Source organism: Macaca nemestrina, chromosome 16, assembly GCF_043159975.1.
Source record: "Macaca nemestrina isolate mMacNem1 chromosome 16, mMacNem.hap1, whole genome shotgun sequence".
Lineage (NCBI taxonomy): Eukaryota > Metazoa > Chordata > Mammalia > Primates > Cercopithecidae > Macaca > Macaca nemestrina.
The window spans coordinates 19,653,029-19,675,884 of NC_092140.1; the positions used below are offsets into that span (position 1 = coordinate 19,653,029).

The 22,856-nt window shown below is 36.0% G+C and overlaps 1 protein-coding gene and 1 pseudogene across 6 annotated transcripts in view; one reads left to right on the forward strand and one right to left on the reverse strand.

Annotated features, from left to right (window-relative positions):
• Positions 1-22,856, reverse strand: part of LOC105477239 (glypican 6) — a 1,180,155-nt gene that overhangs the window by 373,582 nt on the left and 783,717 nt on the right. The window lies entirely within an intron of this gene.
• Positions 14,836-16,104, forward strand: LOC105477231 (phosphorylated adapter RNA export protein pseudogene; annotated as a pseudogene).

A 22,856-nucleotide genomic window follows, 5' to 3' on the forward strand; every position in this document is an offset into this window, starting at 1 on the left:
GTGGTTACTATCTTGCAAACCTTTACCACAGGATTTTATTTTCTATAGCCTTGCAATCTCTCTCCTGACTGATGCTTTTCTCCAGAGACTACCCAATATTCACTTGGGCTAACTAAAGTATTTCTACTCTTGATTCTGTTGGGTTTTGGTTTTCTCACTGTTGGTATTATATGATGCTGTGCTTCTCACTCAGTGTTCTGGTATTAGAACCTGGAGCATTTGCCAATATTGGGGATATACATTTGAGATCTCTTGGATGGCATGGACTGTGCCATTCATTTTTATAACTTTCACTGCTACGCATTTTATAACTTTGTGCTATGCACCACATGCACATCATATAAGGTATTACAATGATGACTTGGGTATTTGCTAAGTGCTTATTGAATCAAACACTCCATTGTGCTTCCCCATTTCTTGGCCACATTGATATTCAAATTAAAAAAAGAACAAGATGGTTTTCTACATCTTAGCATTCAATTGTTGCTTTTTAACTTTGTTTTCAAAGGCTATTGATTGCATTCATTCCAAAGCTTTTCCTTTTTTTTTTTTTTTTTCCATTGTGTTGGAACCAGTACTATTTTCTCAGTCTGACATTTCAGAAGAGTCTCCAACCCGGGGTAGCAACCAACAGAGAAAGTTGAACAGCCTTAAAATCTGAAAGAACAATGTTGTTCAAGTTAAATGTGGGTCTCCGAGTACTTCTGGAAATGACATCCTTCCTGGTCAAATAAAGGCCGGTTGAAGAAGAAAATGGAGCACAGGGGATCAGAGTTGAAGCTTTCATGTTCACAAATCACATCTTTTGAGCTTACACGACTGCATGCTTGAATTAAAATAAGAATCATCACTTCAAACTGAAGACTTTTAAAAGTAAGCTCTGAAAATGTTGCTTTAAATGCCAATTGTGTGAAGAGACATCTGTATTTTTCACAGTGTTTTATAATTGCACAATAGATAGTCTTTAACATTTTTTTTATTTTGAAATTAATATACACCCAAAAATAGTTTGAAAAATAATAAACTCCTGGGTATCCTTCCTTCAATTTGCCTCAATAGCGACATCTTATATAGCTGTGGTGTAATATAAAAATGAGGAATGTGACATTAGTACATTGCTATTAACTAGTCTATAGACCTCTTTCAGATTTTAGAGTTTATGAACCTGTTTTCATTTATGTGTGTGTGTGTGTGTGTGTGTGTGTGGTGTGTGTACACAGTTCTATGCTATTTTATATCATGTATTCATTTGTGGAACCACCACCACCACCACAATCAACATACAGAACTGTTCTATCACCATAAAAGAACTCCCTTTTGCTACCTTCGCCTCATCTAATGTCCCTATCACCTGACATCCACGCATCTATTTTCCAACTCTATAATTTTGTCATTTCAAGAATGTTATATAAATAAAACCATACAATATGTAACCTTTTGAGCTTGACTTTTTTTTTCTGAGCATAATGCCCTCAAAGTCCATCCAACTGGCTACATATATTAATAGTTCATCTCTTTTTATTGCTGAGTAGTATTCTATTATTTGGATGTATCAGAATTTATTTAACTAATTACCCACTGAAGGATATCTGGGTTGTTTCCAGTACTTTCTTATTAGGAATAAAGGTGCTATGAGGATTTATGTACAGGTTTTTGTAGGAATATAAACTTTCATTTCTCTGAAAGATGTGCCCAAGAGTGCAATTGCTGGATCATATGGTGGTAAGAGTATGTTTAGTTTTGTAAGAAATTGCCAAACTGTTTGCAGCTTGTTTGTAACATTTTACATTTCTACCAGTAATATGTGAGACCTCCAGTTTTATCCAAATTTTTACAGTGTATGTGGCCGTCACTATTTTAGCCTTTCCATGGGTGCATCATGTACTTTTAAGCTTATCATGAGTTTCCTCTGGACAATATTTATACCAGTATTTAAGTCTGAGTAGATGTCAATGATCCCAAATGATCCACCAACTGGATCCAACATTAAAAAAAAATCCAACATTTAAAAAAAAAACTCTGAAATAATAGCTAAGTCTATATGTGTAGCAAAACCAAAATAAAGAACGAGTTCTAAAAACTCATACTTAAAATTTAAAATAGAATAATACCTCACGCTGAGAGTGCTTATGCGGACTATTTGTAAATTAGTAAATTTATGGACCATTAGAAAAAAATTACTGAAAAATAGGTATTCTTTTAGCAACAGTAAAGAACACAATCCCTCTTTAGAAATAAAAAGCTGAGATTATTTTTTTTAGTTGGTAATGTGGATTTTTGTTTATTTTTTAAAGAATGTAGCTGTAACTTTCCAGATATTCATAGTAAACTGGGAAATAAACTTGGGTAAAAGAATAAGCTGATGATGATAACATTCTTTTTTGTACTTATTTGAGCTCTCACCTAACTTTTACACGCTGTTTATAATCTTTTGTCAAGGTCTTAAGTAGACATTTCTCCAAAGATGACATAAAAATGGCCAAGGGAACATGAAAAGGTTCCCAACATCATTAGTCATCAGAGAAATGCACTATAAGATGCCGTCTCACACCTGTTAGGATAAAAGCCGAAGATAACAGGTGTTGGCAAGGATGTGGAGAAAAGGGAACCCCTGTACATTGTTGGTGAGAAAAGAGATTGATGTGGCCATTATAGAAAACAATATGGAGGTTCCTAAAGAAACTAAAAATAAAACCAGTATGAAGTCCAGTAATCCCTTTTCTGGTTATATATACCCAAAGGAAATGAAATCACCACCTTGTAAAGATATCTGCACTTCCATGTTTATTGCAGCTTTATTCACAATAGCCAAGATTATGAAAATAACATAGGTGTGCATCATGGGAAGAATGGATAAAGAAGCTGGTATATATGCACAATAAAATATTATTTAGTCTTATAAAAAGGAGTTTCTGCCATCTGCCACAACGTGAATGGGCATGTAGGACATTATCCTAAGTGAAAAAAGCCAGACACAGAAAAAAAAATACCGCATGATTTCAAATATATGTGGTGTCTGGGGGAAAAAAGGGTCAATTACATAGAGATAGAGAATAAAATAAGAGGTGGTTACAAGGGTTAGGATTGGGGCAGGAAATGGGGAAATATAAGTCAAGGATGAAAAGTAGCAATTATGTAGGATGAACAATTGGAAAGATCTAATGTACAAAATGAAGACTATAGTTAACACTAGTGTGTATTGTATTCAGGACTTTTGCTAAAGAAAAAGGTTACAGCTGCTCTCTGAGAGGGAACAGTTGACTATGTAAGATGATGGGTATATTAATTTGTTCCACTACAGTAACAATTTTACTACGTCCACATATATTAAACATCATGATGTATACCTTAAATATAAACAATAAAATTTATTTTAAAAATAATCTTTTGTCAAGAATTTAAAATATTAGTTGGGAAAAAAGAAAATTGTCAATCGTTCCAATTTTATTTTCCCACTCATGAAAACACAGACAAAAGCTTGTGAGCCAACTAAGTAAGATTTTGATATGAATTAATGGCATCTTGGATTTAGTCCTTTTTAAGATTTCTGTTTGTGTATAATGATTGACATACATTATTATTTTGTAATTGATATTATAGTTTACTAATTTTGAAAATATAGTAAAATTTATAACCAAGGATCCTTGTAAAATAAACAAAAAGTAAATAAAATAACAAAAATCATTGAGTTCTTAGTTTGGAAACTCACTGATTCTTTTATTTTTTAAGGTTAAAGTGCAACACATTGAAACATAACAAGGAATATAAAAAGAACCCTTAATAAAGCTGTATTGTCAGGTAGGACAAAGACTTACCTACCTGGCTAGCCATGTATGTCAAAATGTTATAGCAAGTAATTCTTATGTTTTCTAAATGGGATTTGAGGTATAGCATGTTCTTAGCCATGTAATAACATTTCATTTCAGGTCTCTAATACACTGAAGATTTCTATATCTGGACCAGCATTCTTGCTTATATTAGCTATTCCTAACAGTAGCCAATGTAACATGTGACTGTTCCTTAAAATATTAAATAAGCAAGACAATATGTGAAAGTTAAAAGTCCACATATATATATACACAATGAACATACACCTAGTAGGTGAGGTTTCTATGAAAATCATATAACCAAAATAATAAAATAAACATATCTATCTTCTGCACTCAGAAGATAAATAAATTAATGTAAGTAAAACATTCAGCTAGAATAAATTCCAAATGTCCTTTTGGGCAAGAGTTGATGCCTTCTTCCACAGTTTCTGATGTACAGTCATATTAAATGATGACTCATAACAGTCATAATGAGTCATAATATGTCATTTCAGATGACTCTTGTGATTATGATCTTTTGATTTTACTCATAATCTTTTTTTTTTTTTTTTTTTTTTGAGATGGAGTCTCGCTCTGTCGCCCAGGCTGGGGTGCAGTGGCCGGATCTCAGCTCACTGCAAGCTCCGCCTCTCGGGTTTACGCCATTCTCCTGCCTCAGCCTCCTGAGTAGCTGGGACTACAGGCACCCGCCACCTCACCCGGCTAGTTTTTTTTGTATTTTTTAGTAGAGACGGTGTTTCACCGTGTTAGCCAGGATGGTCTCGATCTCCTGACCTCGTGATCCGCCCGTCTCGGCCTCCCAAAGTGCTGGGATTACAGGCTTGAGCCACCGCGCCCGGTGGGTGAACTTTTGTTACATAAAATGTATCTTGATAAAGCTGTTTAAAAAGAGAAAGAACAGTTCCTCCAGCAAATGAATTCCTACTGCCATATTTGAGTGTGAAGGGATTTCAGAGCTAAAGACACAATTCTTTAACACTAACTAGAGGCTGTATTTACCCATGTAGTTATACCAAAAAAGAAACTATCTAAATAATATCAACCCTGAATTACATGATGCCAAAATTAGCTCAACGTGCATGACCTGAATGATATTTTCATACCTTCTCTCTTGAGAAGTCACCTATTATTTCAACTGTTGCTAATGGTGATTGGTGGAGATGAATTTCCATGCATACACACAGAAAACCTTGGGGCCTTCTAATTGCATTTGAATATTGATTAAAATGTGTATACTCTAAAACTATCTTTTCTCCATCTTGTATCATTGAGAGAGAACAAGGATAAGACAGGAAATAATTATGAATTGCAAATCAGAGCCTGAAGGAAAAATGTTCCCTACATGGATGACAAATGTTTATAATGCCACTGTGATAAAATATTCAGCCTATTTTTAAAAATTTAATTTACTTATTAACTAGGAACCTCCCCAGAAAAGCATGAGGCTTATGAAGCATTTGCAAGCCATAAAATGACAGAACTTTCTGAGTCTGGGATAAAAGGAATAGACATAATTTGCATATCTAATAACTATAACTGCAGAATTTCTAAAGCCAAGTTTAAGTAACATCAATGCTGTGGAACACTTACACAACAAAAGCAGGACATAGGAAATAAGGTTATTTAAGGTCTGTGTCTGTTCCTGCCAGTCCTATGTTAGTACTTGTCAGTGTATATTTCAAATTCAGTGCCACATAGATTCAGTTTCTACATTTAATTTCATTCCTGAAAACATAAGGCCAGGTGCAGTGGCTCATGCCTGTAATCCCAGCACTTTGGGAGGCCAAGCTGGGCAGATCACCTGAGGTCAGGCATTCGAGACCAGCCTGACCAACATGGAGAAACCCCGTCTCCACTACAAATACAAAATTAGCCAGGCGTGGTGGCACATGCCTGTAATCCCAGCTACTCGGGAGGCTGAGGCAGGATAATTGCCTGAACCCGGGAGGTGGAGGTTGTGGTGAGCTGAGATGGTGCCATAGCACTCCAGCCTGGGCAACAAGAGCAAAACTCCATCTCAGAAAAAAAAAAAAAAAAAAAAAGCAAAAAACAAAAACACGTAAATAAAACTGCCATAGAAGTCAGTAAATGTATGTTATCAATCATTTGAAAGACTGGAGAATATTTCAAAATTTAGCATTTAAAGTATACACAGACATATATATATACACACACACAAATGCACACACAAGAATGGATATTTTTCATTCATTAGAATACAATAGCTCTTTCTACTAGTTAAATACATATTTCAGACAGTTTTCTAATGTGTTTACCCAGTCGAACACATCATTTAAATTTTACCTTGCTGTACCATTATGAGGATTTGCCTTTTATTTGGGCAGTGCGCTTGACATTCCGAACTTTACTCAAATGTGAATTTTCAGTATGTGCATGCAGAATGTAAAACAAGATCCCTAAGTGTCTCATCAGGAAATAGTTGTCTTCCTCAGCTAGAAATTATAGCTTAAATATTACTTCATTTAGAAGAAACATTTTAGCAGTGAGTTTAAATATGAGTCACTGAAGTGAGAATCCACTTTGGTAAAAGCTATGAATTTCTAGCCTCTGTACAGGAATATTTACATACTTATAATGGAACTGCTTTGAAATACACACAATCTGCCTTTAAAGTACAGGGATGTGCCGTTTTCAAGAATATAAAACCAAATCAATCACTCTCTCAGGAACATGTACAGCTTTAAACACCTACTATAAGTAGCTGGCATATGGTAACAGGTGAATAATGTTAAAATATGTCCTATACACACAGGATCATGGACAGACACAACATATTGTGGTGCTTTGGTAATTCTGGATGTACAAAACATAAATATCAAATTTGTGCTAGTATTGTTTATTGATTGATCGATCGATTAATCAATCGCCACTCTATGCACAATGATGGCTTCCTGCCAGTTACATTAATGCTATCTAGTTTATAGACCACCTAGTTGTTAGCACACATATGGATTCACATCAGTGATTCTAATTCCTGATGAGCTCTATGAGAAAGTCTTCCTGGCTCAAAGCAACAGTGGGATTCCACGAATAATGCCCACTCTCAACTTCACTCTGCAAAGTACCAGCATGGACCTTTTCTGAAAAGCCTCAAAGAAGGAGAAAAAAAAATAAGAAATATCAGTTTAGGGGAGATTATACACTAGTTTGGTAATGCTCTAATCAGTTGGCTGACAATTAAGCCATGGACTGTCATTAGCAAAGAAGGGAACATTACTTGGAAACTTCCACGGGCATGAAGAATCTGACTGGGTAGAGATCCTTCTCGAGAGGCCAGTGGTGTCTCTACCCTTCGAAAATAATAAATTTAAAGGACAAAGAGAAGTAAGACAGTGGTCTTTGAGAGGGGAAAAGAGACAGCACTGCATCAAGAAAAAATGTTTTTATTGCCTTTTTTCCAGTTTTAATGGAATAGATGGCTATGACTGAATTTATTTCAAGTTCATTCAAAAAATATTTAATGTTTATCATCATGTGCTGGCACTGCTTGAGGTGCTATAATGAATATGAATAGTGGATTTCAAAGTTACCAGGGAGCAAGATTCACAGCAGAAGAATAACAGGTGAGAATTTGTTTGAATGAATGGCTGTAAAACAGAGCTAGTGCAGAACTGATTTCACGAATAACAGGCTAGTGGGAAGGACACCATAGGGAATTCCCACTGCTGCAAATGCCAGGGGAACAGGGAAAGAAACTCAAAGTGGAATATTGGGAACATGGAGGAATTCAGTATCCTTGGAACTGACTGATTTTACGTGTCTTTATTTTTATCTTAGGTAAACATATTCCAAGAACAACATAATAAAAATTTACGTAGGATTACTGGGCATGTGGTGCCTTTCAGTATTTTCAGTATTCCAAGAGTTCTGGGGATGGGTGAGGGAGGGGAGAATATACCAACAAAAGCACATTTTCTTAAAATAAATCAGGGGGGCAATTTGTAGCAGGTTGATACAAAAATAATGTTCCTAATTTTCTTGTGTCAAGGCAACATAAAATATAGTTTCCCCAAATAATGCATGGTTGCTTGAATAAATTTTTAGTTTTGGAAGGGGTTTACTTTGAAGGATGACACCAGTCTCATTTGTAAATTATAAACCATTTGATATATAGGAAAGCAGTGTTACTTACAGTAATTACTTAAAAGAATGATAAAATATAAAAAGTGACTAAATTTTTCCTGACATCCCCTCCAACTTCGCTAAAATTTTTCCCTGAAAATCCCCCCTGAATTCCATGGCACTGATGCTTTCCTCCTTTAGTGAAAAGGAAAAAATTCTGAAGGTAAATGAGAATGCTTTTTAGCATATCATGATAGTGTATCAATAGATGTGATTTTATGTTATCAATGACTTATTTGGCACAAAAACATTTTAGAAAACTTTAATATCATTTGTAGGTGTTTCAGATATGGTGCTCTTGTCCATTTCTACTGTAGCCAATGAGACCATGTTAAGGATATATCATCCATGATCCCATTTTCCTATGAAAAATCCTAGTAGACTTATTTCAATTCACAGTGAAAATTCTAGGAACATCATCCACCATTGATTTCTGTATCTAAAAAGAATTATATAAAGCCACTGATTAAGTTTTAGGTCAAAGCTTAAATAAAAATATTAAGAATAATTTTACTGAGTTCTAAGGATACTTCCTACATTGCCTTATGTATGAAGTCATTAGTATAATTACTAAAAAATATAATTTATGGATATTCCCAAGAAATTTGCTGTGCACAGACACTAATGTTAAATAGTTCAGATGGTATAGAAATCTAGTAACAAAATCAATGAGTTTATTGCATATTGCCATAAAAGTGCTAACACCAAAAGAATTATCCCCTCACCCACATAAGTAGAGTCCTTTGGTAATTAAACATTTTGCATATTATAAAGTGTGTCTTTCAGGATACTAAATTAAACGCCTGCAAGTTGAAAGAGTTAATTCACCTTCTACAGGAATACCACTTTGTTAATAGAGAAAAGCTTCAATACAGTAAAAATGGGATTTTACAGTCTTTTAGTCAGCAGTTTCATGACCCTTGGCCTTCTGATGTTAATGTCTGTCTAAAGTAAAGGAATATTAAATATACTTATCACATTTAGGAGGAACAATTAAATTAATATTTTCAAGTCCTTTTTGAAGGAAGTTTTATGAGGGGTTTATGATTTTCACTGGCATTTACTTTTTCAACATTTTTTTCCCCAGACTTCATCAGGAGAGCCATGTTAGCATAATGTACTTGACTAACAGAAAATACATTTTCTCTCATAATAAGCATAGATTATTTCATATTCAATTTGGGTTTGTTTTTGCAGGCTTTGAAGGTATTTTAAATGATTCAAACACTGTTTACTGTGCTACAGGGAAAATGAATCGAGGAGACTATAATCTATAGAGCTTTATTTTTTCTGAAATTTCTGGTCAGAGTATGTAATAACAACTCCAACGGCAATGCCAACTGAATTCCTAGGCTTTTGGTCATGAATAGTTGAGTAATATGTGCTGAGCCTCAGCAGCAAGATCATGCAGACCTGTAATGGAAAAATGGTACTTTCTTCTATATCAAACTTCATTAAACATACATGACTCTCTGGAGAGCCTTCCTGAGTCCCATTTCCATTCTCTGCCCACAGGTGGTAGACCTCAGGCCACTATCCAGTTTTTAAATATAGACATATGGTTCTGTTCTCCTATTATCTAGGGCCATGGCCTTAAGCAGGACACAGGAGGCTTTTCTTAGGGGCACATGTACAGGGGTAATTTCTACACCTTAGGTGAATTATTTCCTAAAATTGATCTAAGACTGAGCCCACTGCCAAGGTCATCTATTTCACTGCCAACTTCTTACAAGTCACAAAAAGGACATTATTCTTACCTATCCTAAATGTCACATGGTGCATAATGCCAGCATTTAAGTAGCTGAGGACAGAAATTGGAGTGGGATGCCAGGAACAATTCAAAACATGATTACGCATGGAGAGAAACAAATTATTCTAATACCCAAGATCCTTTGCAAGCAGGTCTGCTACTATATTATTTTTGACTTACAGTTTGGAAGATGTTCAATGAATTGAGTGACTTTCCTATAACGATATTCCTTTTATTCCAAGCAAACCATTTACTTGAATAATGTGTTTCAATACATACCATATACACACAAAAAGGAGTAGGACTCTGTCCATAAGTAATATTCACCCAAAGATTTATTCACCTATTAGGGGGAAAATCCTATGGTTTCATTAAGGAAGGAATTCGTAACAAAACTTTACTCTTAAGTTTTAATTATCAAAAAATTTAGTTTCATAGTTTTGATCCATTTAATATCAATAATAATTGTAATGATAACTCAATCTGAAGGAATATCTTAGCACTTGGAGCCTTATAATCATGGAAATTAAACAGAAAATTAATTTAATTATACACATGTGTTTGTTTGCAGAAATGATAGGGTGGTTATTAAATTTTTCAAAGCATAAATTTGTATTATATTAGCATAAATTTCTGTAGGGGAACTATAATGGAAATACAAGTTCAGGAAAAAGGAAAACAACCGTTAAAGAAGAACTTGCTTATGTCTTTTAAAATTGATAATAATGGATTGCAAATTGAAGAGAAATTTAGTTCACTGAAAGTGTTTATAAGAGCAATGTAATGTTGTCTTAACTGTCAATATTTACAATGTGGCACCAAATGCATCCTTTGCAACTATTTATTTATTCATTTATTTAGAGACCTAGTCTCGCTCTGTCACCCAGGCTGGAGTTCAGCAGCATGATCTTGGCTCACTGCAACCTCTGCTTCCTGGGTTCAGGCGATTCTCCTGCCTCAGCCTCCCGAGTACCTGGCACTACAGGTGTGCACCACCACACCCGGCTAATTTTTGTATTTTTAATAGAGACAGGGTTTCACCAGTCATGTTGGCTAGGTTGGTGTCAAACTCCCAACCTCAAGTGATCCACCCACCTCAGCCTCCCAAAGTGCTGGGATTACTGTCATCTATTTAAACTTATGATAAAAATTTTAGACAACAACGTAAAATTTGTTGAGGAGTGTATACAGAGTTTCAAATTTATTTTAGGGAGGACATAAACAAAAAATATGAAGATGATTATACTGGATCTCTGCCCCTAATTCTAATTTTGGTTACTTCCTGAAGAGACAGATTCTCAATGTTTTCTGTGCAATTACAAAGTTCAGAGTCATTGAAGGCTTCAGGATGATTGTGACCATGTGAGTATGTGTGAGAGATGTGAAAATGTGCTGCGTTTGAGAAGAAAATTCCTGTTAAAATGTGGAAGGCAGAACACAGGAGCAAGAAATTGAATGCTGTTATAATTTACCAGGACTAGAAAAAATATTTATGAGATTGTGGAATGAATATTGACAAATACATAAAGTGAGTCCAGAAAAATAAAAATAGATGCTTTGTTTGGGGGGATGGTATTATCAATAAATTTTCTTTCATTTTTAAGTGATTTTTATGCATATATTATCTGAATTTTTTCCTTAAAAATGCATGTTAGATTCACCTGTAGAAAAAAGAAATGTCCCTGTAAACAATAAAAAATAGACAACTTATACATAAGTTATTAGCAACATTTATCAGGAATGAAACCACAGTGTAAAGAGCTAGTACTCACAATGGACTAGAAGTCCAGTTTCTCAAACAGAGGACATAAGCATACTGATAGGTCATAATGGTTTAATCTAGCAATGGAAATTGTTTTTAATTAAAAAAATAAACTGCTAAAAAGACTTAAAGTGGCAAAAGGATGACAAAGACCAAACAACACATAATGTTCACTTTAGGGCAGTAGGAAAGAAGAGGGGACAGTGAGACTTGATGCATTCCTGAGGGCTCTTATCTTGGTATTACCATTCAGATGTTGTCCACGGTTAGCAGCAGCAACAGTGTGTCACCCATGGGCAGCATGCAAGAACGCTAGTCATGCAATATCTATCAATATCTATGTGTTTACTGTCTGTCTCCCACAGGGACTATAAGCTCCATGAGGGCAGGGATTTCTCCTGCTGTGTTCACTGTTCACTGCTTTATTTCTAGTGCTTCCCAACAGTGCCTAACCACAGTAAGGGATAAATAAATATGTGTTGAATCACTGGTTGGATGAGTGTTTGAATGAATGAATGAGTGATCTGAGTACTTAGTTTCAGATTAATGAAAGTCAGGGGAGGAACTTCAAGAGTGTTATAACTGCTCGTGTCAGACGACATGAGATGGATTTCAGGAATTTGAAGGAAGGTGACTGGATCTAAGATTTAGGAGATCATTTTGGAGAATTTTAAATTAATATTTGAGGTCTATTGCTTTAAAAATTAGTTTGCAAGTTATGCAGAGAAATAGCACAGAGACTAAGGAAGGAACTAAGATTCAAGGAATGTGTTTTGTTTATTTTTATTTTTTTCCCAGAAAATGGAAAACAAGAGAAGGAAAATTTCTCATGCCAACATAAAGAATAAATAAGTCCAATTACTGACATAAACACAAACAGTAATAGTTCTTTATACAGTACTTTGCAGCTCTTGAAAAACTTTAATATATTTAATCTCCTTTAAAACTTGAAACTACTCCTTAAAATGCCCCTTGAGATCCATTTCATCTCTGGAAATGGAAATGAGAAAGGCCAAATACCTTGTCCAAAGTCATGCAACTTGTAACTGGTGGTGCCTAGAATAAAACTCGGTGGTTTGACCCATTTCAATGTCAGCACCAGTGAAGGCAAAAATGACTCCACTTTGAATGCTAATCTGCCATGTTGACTTCTGATTAGCCTCATGACTGCCTCCTGGTTTTTAATTTATTAACGTTTACTTCAACTGACGTAAGAACAAAGCAACCTTGATGATGTCATACAAAGTACAGGCTATGACACATACCACATTCTTGCCTGTTCTGGAAGGTTGCCTTTAATTGTCTTGCTGAAGAGCACATCTGCTTTCCTGGAGCTGTATAAGCCTTGGGTCTGAGGAGCAGCAGTGTGGGGATCTGCCTGTCTTGCTGCTATCCAAGGCCACGGTTCTGTCTTTAAGTTCCCTCAATACATCACCCAATATCGACAAACTGAATCTGTCTGCCTCCTTCTTCGGTTCCTCAGCTCCTTCAGGATTTGGGGGTCACTTTGCATACATGGCCCTTCCACGGAAAAGCATCATTTGAATATACTCAAATAAACATACATTTTTGTTTTTGAGGAGTATGTGCGTGACATGGAATAGTTTAATGGGGATTCTGGCTTAACATGCCAGCTTTGCCTATATAAAAATGTCGAAACACTGAAATTTGTTCCTATCTGTCATGTTCATTTACTGTAGCTATTAACTAGAGCCCATAAACAAGTGGGTGGTTAATATCATTTTTACCCTTAGGAAAGAAAGAGTTTCAATATCTTTTGCATTTCTAAATCAAAGTACTCAGCATAATAAGTCTTTTTTTAAAGCAGAGAGTATTAAAGATTATTGAAAAAATAACTGATCTAATTTAGACACTTATCAGAAATAAATCATGCCCTCAGAAAATGATATATCTTGAGAAAATATGCAGTTTTCCTTGAGAAAATGGCCTCAGAAGAGGCAGAAGGAGATAAGCCAGATGGAACGGGATGGGAATAAAACAATAAACATGTTTAATATTCTAGGGCTCATTTTTGTAGGGGCATATTTTGGGCAACGCTTTAGAATACAGTCTCACTGCAAAAAGTACAGAATCAAGGCATGAGAAAATTGAGCCCTAGCAACTAAAGTGGCTTGTTGATGTCATGTGACTGATCAATAGTTGTGCAACTAAAGAAACAGCTCATGTCTTCTGATATGTTTTTTCTTCACACAATGTCACTACATGCAAGTTTCCAAACTTGGAAAGAGCCAGCATATAGGGACCCTGTGTTGTACCTTTTAAAGAAGAGAGAGGCTAAAAGACTTGAATAAGTACTCAGCCTGGACAATGAGTCTAGAATTCTAGAAATATCTGGATTTCAAAGAGGCTACATTTTTATGCAGACTATTGCAGAACTCTCTACAGGGATTATCAATGGAGGCCTGGAAAACTATGATATCAATTGACATAATAAAATCCAAACAAACTGGGATGCAGTTCTACAAATTGGCTTTCTAAAACTGAGGGGAAGAATATATTATGTATATAGATTAATCTTAAGAAAAATAAATTTCATGTTGTTGAAATTCCAATGTCATTTCCCATACCTCCTTAAATCCCAATTTATTCTTTCTTTCTAATTGGGCTCAAGGAGTTATTAGTCCATGTGGACCTGATGTCTATTCAGATTGTTTTGGGGGGTGGGGGATGGTGTCTCTCTCTGTTGCCCAGGCTGGAGTGCAGTGGTGCAATCTTGGCTCACTGCAACCTCCCCCTCCCCCTCCCCCTGGGGTTTAAGCAATTATCTTGCCTCAGCCTCCCAAGTAGCTGGGATTTCAGGTACCCACCACCACGCCCAGCTAATTTTTGTATTTTTACTAGAGAGAGTGTTTCATCATGTTGGCCAGGATAGTCTAAAACTCCTGACTTCAAGCGATCTGCCTGCCTTGGCCTCCCAAAATGCTGGGATTACAGGTATGAGCCACTGTGCCTGGCTGTCTATTCAGATTTAAAGAGCTACAGGTCACCATGCAATGCATTGTAACAAATCTTAAGTCTGATTTTAACCTTCCTAGCATTTTACATTGTGACATAGTAATAAGTCAAACTGTACATACAGAGTTTTCATTGAAAACTTAACATTGAGTTTTCTTTATTGATAAATCTAGTAAAAGGAAACAGTAAATAATTTTGAAAAAAGCATTAAAAACCAGTCATTTCATTATGAGGTTTGTGTTCTTTAATCTTAAAAGAATTAATTAAGTCCAATTAAAACATCTACATTCTCCAATATGCTCCAAGTGCTGTTTGTCAATTTGCCAATCCAGCCCTTGAATTTTCAGACATGAAAATGGGATGGAGGGGCACGGCGGGAAGATGGCGTTGGAGGTCGGCGACATGGAAGATGGGCAGCTTTCCCACTCGGATTCCGACATGACGGTCGCACCCAGCGACAGGCCGCTGCAATTGGCGAAAGTGCTAGGTGGCCACAGTGCTATGAGGGCCTTCCAGAACACGGCAACTCCATGTATCACATTATCAAGCTGTTGAAAGTGTGGATTCAAGTGAAGAGAGTTTTTCTGATTCAGATGATGATAGCTGTCTTTGGAAACGCAAACGACAGAAATGTTTTAACCCTCCTCCCAAACCAGAGCCTTTTCCGTTTGGCCAGAGCAGTCAGAAACCACCTGTTGCTGGAGGAAAGAAGATTAACAACATACGGGGTGCTGTGCTGCAGGAACAGAATCAAGACGCAGTGGCCACTGAACTTGGTATCTTGGGAATGGAGGGCACTATTGACAGAAGCAGACAATCCGAGACCTGCGATTATTTGCTTGCTAAGAAACTTAGGAGGGAATCTCAAAAACATATAAAAGATCTAGACAAGGAACTAGATGAATATATGCACGGTGGCAAAAAAAATGGGATCAAAGGAAGAGGAAAACGGGCAAGGTCATCTCAAAAGGAAATGACCTGTCAAAGACAGGCTGGGGAACAGACCAGAAATGAACTATAAAGGTCGATATGAGATCACAGAGGAAGATTCTCAAGAGAAAGTGGCTGATGAAATTTCATTCAGGTTACAGGAACCAAAGAAAGACCTGATAGCTCGAGTAGTGAGGATTACTGGGAACAAAAAGGCAATTGAACTTCTGATGGAAAACTGGTGAAGATGAACAAAATGGTGGTCTCTTTATAATGAATGGTAGTCGAAGAAGAACACCAGGGGGAGTTTTTCTGAATCTCTTGAAAAACATTCCTAGTATCAGCGAGGAACAAATTAAGGACATTTTCTACATTGAAAACCAAAAGGAATATGAAAATTAAAAAGCTGCTAGGAAGAGGAGAACACAAGTGTTGGGAAAAAAGATCAAACAAGCTATTAAAAGTCTAAATTTTCAAGATGATGATGACACATCACAGGAAACTTTTGCAAGTGACACAAATGAGGCCTTGGCCTCTCTTGATGAGTCACAGGAAGGACATGGAGAAGCCAAGTTGGATTCAGAGGAAGCCATTGAAGTTGATCATTCTCAAGATTTGGACACTTTTTAAGTACATTTTTGACAGTTTGAGGACTAAGCTTTTCTAAAATAACATTGTAATAAACCATTTTTACTGAGATTGCACCGTTTTGCACTGGTAAACATGAATCTGGAGGAAAGAAAATTGTTTTCTTGTTTAAAATAGTGTATGTGCAGAAAGGAATGCAATTGATAGAACATTTAAGGATGTCTCATGTCTGACAATACTTAAGAGTATATAGCACAGGATTTAATTTCTCATTGTGTTGCATGTGCTAATTATGAGTATTACTAGTTGATAATCAGTTTTGTCTAGGTCATAACATACTATTTGAAAGTTTGTTTGCTTTTTCAAGTTTATCTTTGCAGTGAATTATGCCTTGGCTTTAAAATATTCCACTAAAATCGTAATGGGACATATAAATTATTAAGCTGTTACAAATGCAAACAAACAAACAAACAAACACACAAAAAAAACCAAAACGGGATGGAGGGCTTGTACTGGAGTGGTGACTGGCTGGTCACATCACAGCATTCAGACATTGTTAAGTATCATCCAGTAAGTTGGTCCTTGATACTGTCTGTCTAGTATACCATGTGATTATCTCTTTAATTTCCTGCAATGGATCAAGATGCAAATAAAAGAAAAATGTGCAGACAACTTACTTTTTGCTTTCTCTACATGAATACGTGCCAAATTAAGTTGTGGTATAGATAAAAATTTCCTCTCCAAAGCAGCATTCACAATAGACCAGGGTTCAATCTAATGATGCTAAGGAAAATCGAGATTACTCTATGGAAGTACTGGAATGAGTAATGCAATTTTGCCAATGAAATGCTAAGTTACATGCATGAGGGTGATCCTACGCAATACTTTATTTTATTCTACTAAGAAACTAGTTCATTAATTTCTCTGTATCTTTGATTATGTACTATTAGCAGTAAAATATGGTTTTTGAATGACACATCTACCAAGAGAAATCAATTGGTTCTCAGAGCAGGGCAGAGCTCAGATATGCAGATTTAACCTTCTTTTCAATTTCAAAAGTGAGACTGCCAGAGAAAGGCATGCAGTGAGCCTCTTGAAGTCTCTGAATTTGGAGTCACATTGAGGGGCAATTATAATTACCAAAATGTCTATGGTCATTAGAACTGATTGAACTTTTACTCCACACTCTACTTATCCAATCAACAGTAAAGTGGACTGTGTATCTTGCCTCCATTCTGTTTGTAATATCATAGAAGTGTCAAGAAAGTTTAAATAGTAGGCTGTATGATGGTAGATCAAAATGCCTAACAAGCATAAGGTAATCAAACTCCTATTTATTGACTTAACAAAAAAGGTCTTGTTTTTCACTTGTGTGTCTTTTAAGGAGATAAATTAAAATGATATTTTAACCTTTTTGCTTATCCCACTCAAAGACACACAGCCCATCTCTCTCAATCCTCCCTTTAATTATTTGCTAAGAGCAGTGCACCTCTTGTGATTTTGACACTTTTTCCTCTATTCTGACTGAGCTCTATTGATGCAGCTGTCATGTTCCAGCAGCGTGCATCATTCACAGGGCTGATTTACAATGTTCAAACTTTTTAAAGTTCTTAAACTTATAATTAGACTATGTGCTCAATTTTTACACAAACAGTTCAGCATCTAAGTTTCTGCTTAACTACACCTTTGACACACTACCTTCTTGGCAGGTTCCAATTATACTTTATTGACTGGAGTTGCCAACATTGGAGAAAGCACACGCCACGCTCCTACCTGAGACTTGTTATTGACCATGACACTGGAAAAGGAGCACGTGGCTTAGTTAGCTGTGCCTTCAGGCTATTTTCATTCACAGTTAGATGCGAATTATTCACTTTTCCTTGGTCAATTTTTGCCTCTTTCAAGATGACTGTGTGACTCTTGATTTATTTTAACTGTCTGAATCTGAACAATAGCAGGATCCTATCAAATGTCCATAGAAAAGGATTTTTCATTAGTGCTTTGCAAAAGCCATTTCGGAGAAATTAAAGTACTTTGTAATTGGCCCTTTCCCTTTTTCAGGCTTCAGTAGGATATTTTCAACTCAACTGAGATAACTTAGGGTCAAACTCTACTAACTTTTTTTGAGATCTTTGTGCCCCCTTCAGGGCTGCCACTAATTATAGGCAAAAATCTTTTGCTAAAATTTTAACATTTTACATATTTCAAGACAGTGAGATTTTTTTTTCACCTTCTGAATATACATTGAAACATGGAACTGTCAACATAATTCAGGATTCCTGACATTTAATTTTAATCAAACATTTAATGCTGTAATTCCCTTTGCTTTTATATCCCTACTTTAAGTGTATCTCTCTAATATATTGATAATTCATGTGTCATAAGGAAATGTTCTGGCAAAGAAAAAGTGGATTAATTTCTAGAATAAATTAAGATAAATCTAGGTCAATATTGAGATAATCTAATAACTTATGCCAATACATTTATCTGTTATGTTCTTTCTCCCAGCTGCATGATCAGTAGGCATAGAAAAACTAATTAAATATTCTTTGACTGATAGGTTTTGATCCATTTAACTGTGTTAACACAATTCCGGAAAATTAAGCTGACCAAGTTTCATGGGGGTATTGACCAACATGGCAGCACCCCCATGGTTCCTTCTGCTTGACTAAATTTTAGACAGGTTTCTTTCTAACTACAGGCTCTGACTTCTCTTTTCATAGTGCATTTACCTTAGAAGAGCTGTAAATTCTTTCTCTGCCTCTTTGAGATGTAAATCTTCTGCAAGCCTCTTTTCACCTTTACAACTCAGGAATATTATTCTCAAGGAACTGGGAGCCAACTGTTTGAAAAATAATCAATAAGATAGGGACCCTATCTTCCAGTCTCTATGTGAGGGTAGGAGTGTAACTTTAACAAGCACCAATTAGCAAACACATGTGGCTTAATCACATTGACCAACCTCCGTCTTAATCTTCTCCAGCACTTTTCCAATAGTTCACTCCAATGCTAAAACATCTCCAGCCTTTTTTTCAGTGGAGTTGAGTTTATTTTTTTCCCCTGTACTGCAACAGTCTCTGTCTCCCATTGCAATAGTCTTGAACAAAATCTTCTGTGACTGTTTAACTCCATCTGGTGCAGATTCTTTTTGATGGTTCTTTTACTTTGACTCAATACATTATAGATTTCAATGAAATGAACTGTATTTTCATTCATGTATGTAACATGTAACTTGTGAATTCACCAATCTATTTTGGTCCTGTTTTGATTTTCTTGGGGTACTTTTCATTGTGCCATAAAATGCACAAGAATTATAAACACCTCTACGCAAATAAACTAGAAAACCTAGAAGAAATGGATAATTTCCTGGACACTTATACTCTCCCAAGACTAAACCAGGAAGAAGTTGAATCCCTGAATAGACCAATAGCATGCTCTGAAATTGAGGCAATAATTAATAGCCTACTAACCAAAAAAAGTACAGGACCAGACGGATTCACAGCTGAATTCTACCAGAAGTACAAGGAGGAGTTGGTACCATTCCTTCTGAAACTATTCCAATCAATAGAAAAAGAGGGAATCCTCCCTAACTCATTTTACGAGGCCAACGTCATGCTGATACCAAAGCCTGACAGAGATACAACAGAAAAAGAGAATTTTAGACCAATATCCCTGATGAATGTCAATGCAAAAATCCTCAATAAAATACTGGCAAACCGAATCCAGCAGCACATCAAAAAGCTTATTCGCCATGATCAAGTGGGCTTCATCCCACTTGATGAAAGGCTGGTTCAACATACGCAAATCAATAAATGTAATCCTACATATAAACAGAACCAAAGACAAAAACCATATGATTATCTCAATAGATGTAGAAAAGGCCTTTGACAAAACTCAACAGCCCTTCATGCTAAAAACTCTCAATAAATTTGGTCTTGATGGAACGTACCTCAAAATAATAACAGCTATTTATGACAAACCCACAGCCAATATCATACTGAATGGGCAAAAACTGGAAGCATTCCCTTTGAAAACTGGCACAAGACAGGGATGCCCTCTCTCACCACTCCTATTCTACATAGTGTTGGAAGTTCTGGCCAGGGCAATCAGGCAAGAGAAAGAAATCAAGGGTATTCAGTTAGGAAAAGAAGAAGTCAAATTGTCCCTGTTTGCAGATGACATGATTGTATATTTAGAAAACCCCATCGTCTCAGCCCAAAATCTCCTTAAGCTGATAAGCAACTTCAGCAAAGTCTCAGGATACAAAATCAATGTGCAAAAATCACAAGCATTCTTATACACCAGTAACAGACAAACAGAGAGCCAAATCATGAATGAACTCCCATTCACAATTGCTTCAAAGACAATAAAATATCTAGGAATCCAACTTACAAGGGATGTAAAGGACCTCTTCAAGGAGAACTACAAACCACTGCTCAGTGAAATAAAAGAGGACACAAACAAATGGAAGAACACACCATGCTCATGGATAGGAAGAATCAATATCATGAAAATGGCCATACTGCCCAAGGTAATTTATAGATTCAATGCCATCCCCATTAAGCTACCAAAGACTTTCTTCACAGAATTGGAAAAAACTGCTTTAAAGTTCATATGGAACCAAAAAAGAGCCTGCATTGCCAAGACAATCCTAAGCCAATAGAACAAAGCTGGAGGCATCATGCTACCTGACTTCAAACTACACTACAAGGCTACAGTAATCAAAACAGCATGGTACTGGTACCAAAACAGAGATATAGACCAATGGAACAGAACAGAATCCTCAGAAATAATACCACACATCTACAGCCATCTGATCTTTGACAAACCTGAGAGAAACAAGAAATGGGGAAAGGATTCCCTATTTAATAAATGGTGCTGGGAAAATTGGCTAGCCATAAGTAGAAAGCTGAAACTGGATCCTTTCCTTACTCCTTATACGAAAATTAATTCAAGATGGATTAGAGACTTAAATGTTAAACCTAAAACCATAAAAACCCTAAAGGAAAACCTAGGTAATACCATTCAGGACGTAGGCATGGGCAAGGACTTCATGTCTAAAACACCAAAAGCAATGGCAACAAAAGCCAAAATTGACAAAAGGGATCTAATTAAACTAAAGAGCTTCTGCACAGCAAAAGAAACTACCATCAGAGTGAACAGGCAACCTACAGAATGGGAGAAAATTTTTGCAATCTACTCATCTGACAAAGGGCTAATATCCAGAACCTATAAAGAACTCAATCAAATTTACAGGAAAAAAACAAACAACCCCATCAAAAAGTAGGCAAAGGATATGAACAGACACTTCTCAAAAGAAGACATTCATACAGCCAACAGACACATGAAAAAATACTCTTTGAAATTCATTTTGCTGCAAAGTGCTATGTAAATGCAAGGTGATTACCTTTTTAATAATAACTGAATTTATGTGCCTTTTTAAGTTTCTACCAGGCCTATTTTGTAGATATTTTAAGGCAATACTCCATCATCAGCCCCTATTTTTAGTCTTTCTGCCATTTCTAAGCCCCTAGTTCCAACTGTCCAACTTTGGATAAAATTTAAATTCATGAAGAGACACTTCATTGCTATATAGAGAAGCTATAGAAGATGTTCAAATAAAAATATATATTTCAAAAATTCCTGCTATGAGTTCTAAGCATTGCCATGGTTTTGTACAGAAAGATGGCAGTGATGCTGGTCTCAAGGCATCTTAGTTTATGCTAGCACACATAACTAGCATAAACTTTCTTAGAAGAAAGTCCAATTTCTTCTAGTAATACTACGAAAGAGTCCTCTGAATGTAATATAGAATAAGAAATACAACAACACACATGTCAGAGTATAAATGGATTTCAAAGGTGGTTTATTTTCGGTAAGTTATTTAATGAACATAATTGAATACAAAGTATTTGGCAGGTGCTACAAATAGAGTAGTGAGTACAGTGACTGAGATCTCTCAGTTCATGGAACATACTATCTACATGTTTAGTTGGGGTTTCAGGGAAAAGTGAGTAGGAGCCATAAAGATAGGGATGTCTGACAGGATATTCCAGAAGAAGAGAAACAAACGAGGAACAGCACAGACACAGGGAAGTATAAAGTATCCAAGCAAAATCATTGCAGAGCAAGTACTCTAAGCACCACCAGTATTTGCAGGTTACCAAATTCTTTGTGAATCAAGTATAAATTAGAATTTAGGACAAATTGCCAAACGAGGAAAAAATCAAATTGATAGGTATTTTGTGAGAAAATGAAACTTTATTGCCTTGCTTTCAATATATGCCAATAAGTATAAATGTTTGGTTTTGTTATTTATTTTCTTAGACCCCAGGATATATGACTTACTCAACCTTGTAGGAAAATCTCTAACAGAATCCCTCTATGAGAGGAATTATGGTGATTAAAAATATCTAATAAGAGATGTCTGTACTCCCATATTATTTGCAATAGCCAAGATATGAAGTCAACCTAAGTGTCCATCAACTGATGAACAAAAAAATGTGGTAGATAGACACAATGGAATACTCTTCAGCCTTTAAAAAGTAGAAAATCTTGCCATTTGCAACAACATAGATGAATCTGGAGAACACTGGTAAGTGAAATAACCCAGGCACAAAACACAACTACCTGTGATCTCACTTATGTATGACATCATTCTACTATAAAGACATGCACACACGTATGTTTATTGTGTCACTATTCACACTAGCAAAGACTTGGAACCAATCCAAATGCCCATCAATGATAGACTGAATAAAGAAATGTGGCACATATATGCCATGGAATACCATGCAGCCATAAAAAAAGATGAGTTCATGTCCTTTGCAGGGATATGGATGCAGCTGGAAACCACCATTCTCAGCAAACTATCACA